We start from the raw sequence: 6165 nt of genomic DNA, 5'->3' as shown, positions 1-6165 counted from the left end.
CACACCTCCTACCCCAGGAAGTTCCCAGAGGTGACAATTGCTGAGCTGATTGTTGGCCAAGGAAAGCCTAATCCCACCACCAGACTTGCCAAGGGGTCCAGACATGGAAAGGAAGTTCTATTGTACTTTGGGTGGTAGGACTTCAGAGGTGTTTGCCTATGCTCATCTTACACCTGAGTCTTGCCCTGACATGTCTGCTTATGCTAATGTTTTACCAAGGACTTGTCTGGACAGGTTTGCCAAGGTTAAACTAGTGTAACCCCTGTCTACCCCTGCCCTTTGGTGACATGTCAGTGATGTAGCAATGATGCTGTACAAACTGTGTTCTGGGATATGGTGGGGAAGTTTTAAAAGTCATTGTCACCCCATCCTCAGCGTTCAAAATTCCTCTTTGGACCTGTTGCGCAATAAACTTTGGTCTACAGCTATTTGCTCCGGTTGGTGGCTGGACTCCTTCCTTTATTCTGCAGGGACCCGCGGGCTCTGCCCGACAAGCTGGGTGACTGAGCAGCCTCACACCTAGATTTTCCGTAACAATGGGGCATAAGGTTAAGGGTAAGCATGTATCCATAGCAGATGCACTTACTGACTCCAGCAAAACATTTCAGTCTTCTCAGAGCTGTGTGTTGAATACAACACAGAATGTGGCCGGTGTCAATTGGATCAGATCTAGGGAAACTGAGGAATCAATCAAACTAGGGAAAGATGTGCTAAAATTAATCTACTGATGATATTTTACACATTATTGATATCTGCCAATTGCTGGAGAGGTTGCAAAGGTTGGGGTGGGGAGTTCTTTCCACATGTGGTGGGAGTGCCCAGTCTTCCAAGTGCTCTGGAAAAGAATTTAAAGAAGTCTCTGCTATAGTGCAACAACTTACTCTTATGGACCCTGGACTAGCTTTATTGTCGATATTTCCTGACACAATGCAATTGTGTCACAATGCAGAAGTTCTAGTCATATTCTTACTTGCAGCTGCAGATACAGAAGTTGCTCAGTGTTGGAGGCACCACATACATGTGGCACCTACAGGGTTAGTGGAGCAGGATCTAGAGACTAGCTGTGACAGAGAAAGGGACAGAGCGCAATAGACCAGCTAGAAGAGTCAACTCCTTCCAGTGAGTGTTTTGCTGGAGGCTTAACCAGATAGAAAGAGGTATTTGTCAGCTAATTTGTTTCATTTCCCATCACCTAATTACACGTTTCCCAAATGTTTGGAAGCCCTGAGAGTGCCTACTGCCTTCTGCCAAGTACACTTGGAAAAACATCATATAAACAAAGCAATCCTGTGAGCGGCAGGAGATTGGCTAGAAGTGGGAATAGCTGGTGTAGTGAGAAACTGTGGCCCACTTTAACCAAGGGGGAATATTTTATCAGAAGGCCAAGGTTGCTAGACATGCAGAGGAAATCATGGAGACTCCTGATGCAAAAGAGCAAATAGATCCTTTATCTACTGTTAAAGAAGAACTGGGGCAGTGAAGGATGGGATAAATTTGATTTAGCTGACAAATCTATCAGATTCACACGTTCTGAAACAATATGCAAAGTGAAACACAGCAATCCTTTGAAATTTGCATTTTGCTATGTAGTTCGCCATTCCAACAGTGTTTACCAAAATGTGTATATTAAAGTGAGCATAAAAGTGAAAATATTGGTGAAAATAGCAAACAGAAATGTATATCAGGGAAAACTGCTTGCAGAAATGTGTGCATTAGCCAGAACTGCAAACAAAACATGTTTGCTAGGGGAAATCTACATTAAACTGCTGATGAATTTTCATGAGGATTTAAAAAAAATCATCATCATCATCCCAAATTGCTGTAAAATGTAGAGAAGTGAATTTAAGACTGGCATCTGTCCACAATTCCTTCCACTGCACAACTATTTTATTATGTTATTCTTTTTAATAATGTATAAGCCGCTTAAAATAAAAACCTAAATGTTAGACAACAGCAAATAAAAAAATACATCTGATAAAATCAACCACAGAATTACAAGTATGATCAAAGTGTGGTCATTATCCTGCTCTCCTACTTTGCATTTGGAGACAGAAGGAAGCTAGACATGTAGGATTGGATGCCGATTGTTAATTGTAGTTAGTCAACAATGAGATTGGTGGGATTTAACTTAGTCATCATGACTAACTTTCCCCACTGATTTCAGTGAGATGTACTAGCAACTAATGTAGCCTGGATTCAAGCCATAGAGTAAAATACATAAATAAAAGCAGATCCTGTGTGCAGATCAGGGTTAAAGATGGGTCTCAGGCCTGAAAAAGTTGAAGACTACTCCTCTAGAAAATGGCGTTTCTAATCTAAACACAGACAAACCAATGAAACTACCAGAAGCAAGACATGTTCTTTCAGCTGAAACGCCTTCCTGTGGCCATAAGGTGGCAGTGGCCATAAAGAGAAATAAGCAAAGTGAGACATCTTTAGGACATCAAATCATTATAATTCCAGTGCAGAAACTGCAGGCAGCAGTAATCTCTTTCTGATTCATTCCAGCAGAAAGTTCTCACTGTTTCTCTCGCTATGTCTATGTACAAGCAGGATGCTGTGCATCTTTGTTTTGCCTCTTTCCAGGAGCTCATCAAAGTCCATTACGCAGGCTCTGCTGCAAGTTGCAAAGCTGAGCAAATCAGGTCTTCCCTGTGGATGTATAAATGAGCCAAATGACCTCCAAAATCACGCATCTTAAAATGAGGCTGAACAAAGTAGCAGATCTCTATGGTGATTAGTGTAGAAAAGGACTTCAGAAAGCAAAGGACCCGGCAATAGAAAAAAGCAGAAACCTTATTCCAAAAATAATTGCATCCAAAAGGCAGCAGCAAGGATAAGGCAGCTCTGAAATATATATAAATGGCGATTAAATGCCTACATTTGAGCTCAGCTCCTTGGTGAAAATAAGCACTTCAAGAGGGAACTGAAATGGGACAAAAGGTTCCTGTGCCTGGAATTAGATCTTTTAAATATGTCTCAAAAGTGCCCATGTTTGTGTTGAAGACATTCCAGGTGGACAGTGCTCTTTCCCCCTTTTTTTCTAAAATATTCCTGTTAGTTCATCAAGTACATAATATGCTTTTACAAAAGAGACTGATCATTTATTGCAAGATAAGAGGAATTTGTAAAACAGCTCAGGGGCAGTGGAACAGCCTCTCAATTTTAAAATGTTTCCCTTTTGGTCCTTAATAGCGATGTTTCATATTGAATTTGCACTTTACATTTAATGGGATGCATTACACTAGCTTCACAGCTGGAACTGCCCAACCCATGCATTTTGCCAACTCTCATAACTAGGAAAGAGCTAAAAGTAAAGAAGACCTTGAGAAACTTACGTGACTATAAGTTTGAACTAAAAGCTTGGTCCAGAATCTGGAGGCCACTGAACTAATTTCTGTGCAGGAAGGGCTCAGGCAGCTAGGTCTGGCTTATGAGTTGTGCTTGGTACATATTGCATAACTCTGCCTCTGATCACTCATCCAGGTGATCAGAGGCGGTCGCTGATAAAGGTGTGACATCAGTGGAATTAGGTTAAACTGCTGGAGACAAAAGAGCTCTGAACCCCCTTCCTGGTTTGGCAGATCAGAAGAGGATTTAACAGCTCCAGCAGAAAGAGATTCAGTTGCAGCTACACTGATGCACACAACAGAGAGCTAAAAGTGCCACTCCTTAAATATCCACTGAGCCTTAATGACTCACTTTTCCATACCCTCAAACATTCCATTTGGTTGAGAGAAAAACCCAATATGCAGAGACCTTTTTTGTATATCAACACTTTTGCATTCAGCAAAAATTGTCATTGCAGACTTTAAGTCAAAATAGACTTATTTTTATTTGCTCCTCACAGCTGAGAAAGGTTAGAATTGTTTATGACTTAAAGCTTATTTGCTTCCCCTTTCCCCTCTGCAACCTACACATCATGTACCTGGAAGGTACTTCAGAGCTATTTCTGTATTTCACTGGTAGCTGCTTTCAAGCTTTTCACTGCAAAGATATGCTCTCCTTTTTACAGAGACCTATACAGTATTTGGGGATTGCCTTGGAGGTCAGACCAGTTACTATGTGAAACAAAGTTTATGAGAATGGCCTTTCCAGGCAGTGAAAACCCCTCACCTTCCTGGTAGTATTTTTTTCCAGCACTACCAATTAAGCACCAGGCTTTTAGAAATGGCTGCTTCATTGTTAACGTCGGCATTAATTGAGAGTCTGCCAGTAGCTGCAGCTTCTAAAATTTAGAACAAGCCAGGCTCGTTTTCTTTGTTTGCTAACAGGGTTTGGGGGCTTTGGGGGGGGGGGGGGTCAAGAAGCAACAAGGCCTTTTCAGTACTGGTCCCCAACTTACAGGTATCCTTTCCTTGTGGAGTTCATCAGACCTTAAAACTTCTAAGAAAATGGTAATTACCTGTTTCCTCTCCCATGATGAATGTTTTTTTTTTAAATTAGAAAGTGTCTGTGTTGCTGTTTTTAAGATGCTGTTTCTATCTAAAATCTGTGAGTTAGTTTTTAATTAGTGTTTTAGTGACATTAATAGTTCTGATATTTTGTATGCTTCTCCAAGGGCTCCATTGATCCATGGTGGCAGTTTGTATTCTTTTTGTATTTTTAGGTTGTGAACCGCCCAGGAGTCTGTGAATGAAGGGTTGTATCCAAGTTTAATAAGTAACAACAAGAAGAAGAAGAATGTGGAATTTTTAAAAAGAAAGAAAAGAGTGCCATATCTCATATCTTGCACATGGGGTGCATGATCAGTGGCGTCGCAAGGGGCGGGGGGGGGGCAGTTCACTCCGGGTGCCATGTCTGGGGGGGTGACAAGAAGGCACCCCATGGGGTGCTCGCCCCGCCACCCCCAGGTGCAGCGGCGCAAGCAGCCATCACATTGCCACAGCCGCATGTGGAAGATCCTCCGTTCATGGCTGCAGCCGCGAGCAGAGGATCCCGCCACCGTCTGTACAGCGCTCAGGCTGTGCTGGCAGCAAACCGCTATGTACAACACATGTGCGGTGTCGCACGCATGCACTGTACATAGTGACGCCTGATACGGAAGGGGGGGGGCATGTCTTCTTCTTCACCTTCTTTGCTACAATATATCCATTTATTTCCAATTGCCAATGTCAAAAGGGACTAAAATCTATAAAATTCATAGAAAATCAACTTGCCAATTTGCTCAATTTCTCTAGGACTCCATGACACCTCCCCTGCCCTCCATAATCCCTCAAGCAAGGTGTCAAGACCCTAATCCTGTCAAATCGCTCTGCCAAGCCCTTCCTCCGGGCGATGCCAGGTGACAGACTATGCATACATGGACCATTGTCTTCTCAGGATGTGCTTATCTGCGCATATCTCCAGCTCTGCATATTCCCCCCTCCCTCCTCCATATGTTAATCCGGTGTAACCCAACCTCTTCCTAATGTATTCGTGATGTAATCTGTGTAACCCAACCTCTTCTTAATGTATTCATGATGTAACTGGGATGTATTTTGCACTGTATTCTGGGACATGGAGGGAAATTTCAAAAGTTCATGTCACCCCTTTCTCGGGGTTCAATCTCGCCTTGAGCCTGTTGCGCAATAAACTCGGATCTCCTGGAACTTGCTCCTGTCTCCGGCTGAGCTCATTTTCTTCCGCAGGGACCCGCGGACTTAGTCCGACGAGCTGGGTGGCAGAGTAACCCCGCACCCAGATTTTACCGTAACACGCCGCACATGCACCCTACAAAGCGATGCCACGTATACGTCGTACGTAGCGGTGCAACGCGTGCGCAGCCAGCGGTTTCCCCCGCCCTGGGTGTCGGTTAGCCTTCGTTTGCCCCTGCGCATGATGTGATTCTTGCTGAATTAATCCATGCATTAATTTCCTAACATAGACAACAAGCCTTTGGGGGGTGAGGTTCTGATTATAGGCTTCTATGTCCCTGTGTGCCCCATAACCTAAAGAACTGTACCATTCACGTCGATAATGGCAACTATATGGTTGGAATAGGTCATGGGGTGTCTGTAGCATGCAATGACATTTGTCCAGGCCATTTCTATGCACAAAGATTCATGGCTCAGGGCATTGATTTACCATATTTATAGAAGGAAGATGTGGGGAGGGGAAATAGAGGGTCATAGCTTGATAGTCGGGTGCATACTGTATATATTAGCAGGTTCAAGACACTATCTT

At 43.2% G+C, this 6165-nt stretch overlaps 1 long non-coding RNA gene across 1 annotated transcript; it reads left to right on the top strand.

Moving 5' to 3' along the window:
- The first annotated feature begins 1040 nt into the window (after window positions 1-1040).
- LOC308477341 lies at window positions 1041-4725 on the top strand. Its single transcript, XR_013986504.1, has 2 exons — window positions 1041-1157; window positions 4610-4725. It is a non-coding gene; the product is annotated as an uncharacterized lncRNA (long non-coding RNA).
- The last annotated feature ends 1440 nt before the right edge of the window (window positions 4726-6165 follow it).

The sequence above is a fragment of the Podarcis pityusensis genome (assembly GCF_964106645.2).
Source record: "Podarcis pityusensis genome assembly, chromosome: 5".
NCBI classification, from domain to species: Eukaryota; Metazoa; Chordata; class Lepidosauria; order Squamata; family Lacertidae; genus Podarcis; species Podarcis pityusensis.
The sequence above is the reverse complement of the archived record's forward strand: the minus strand, read 5'-3'. Positions and strand labels throughout refer to the sequence as shown.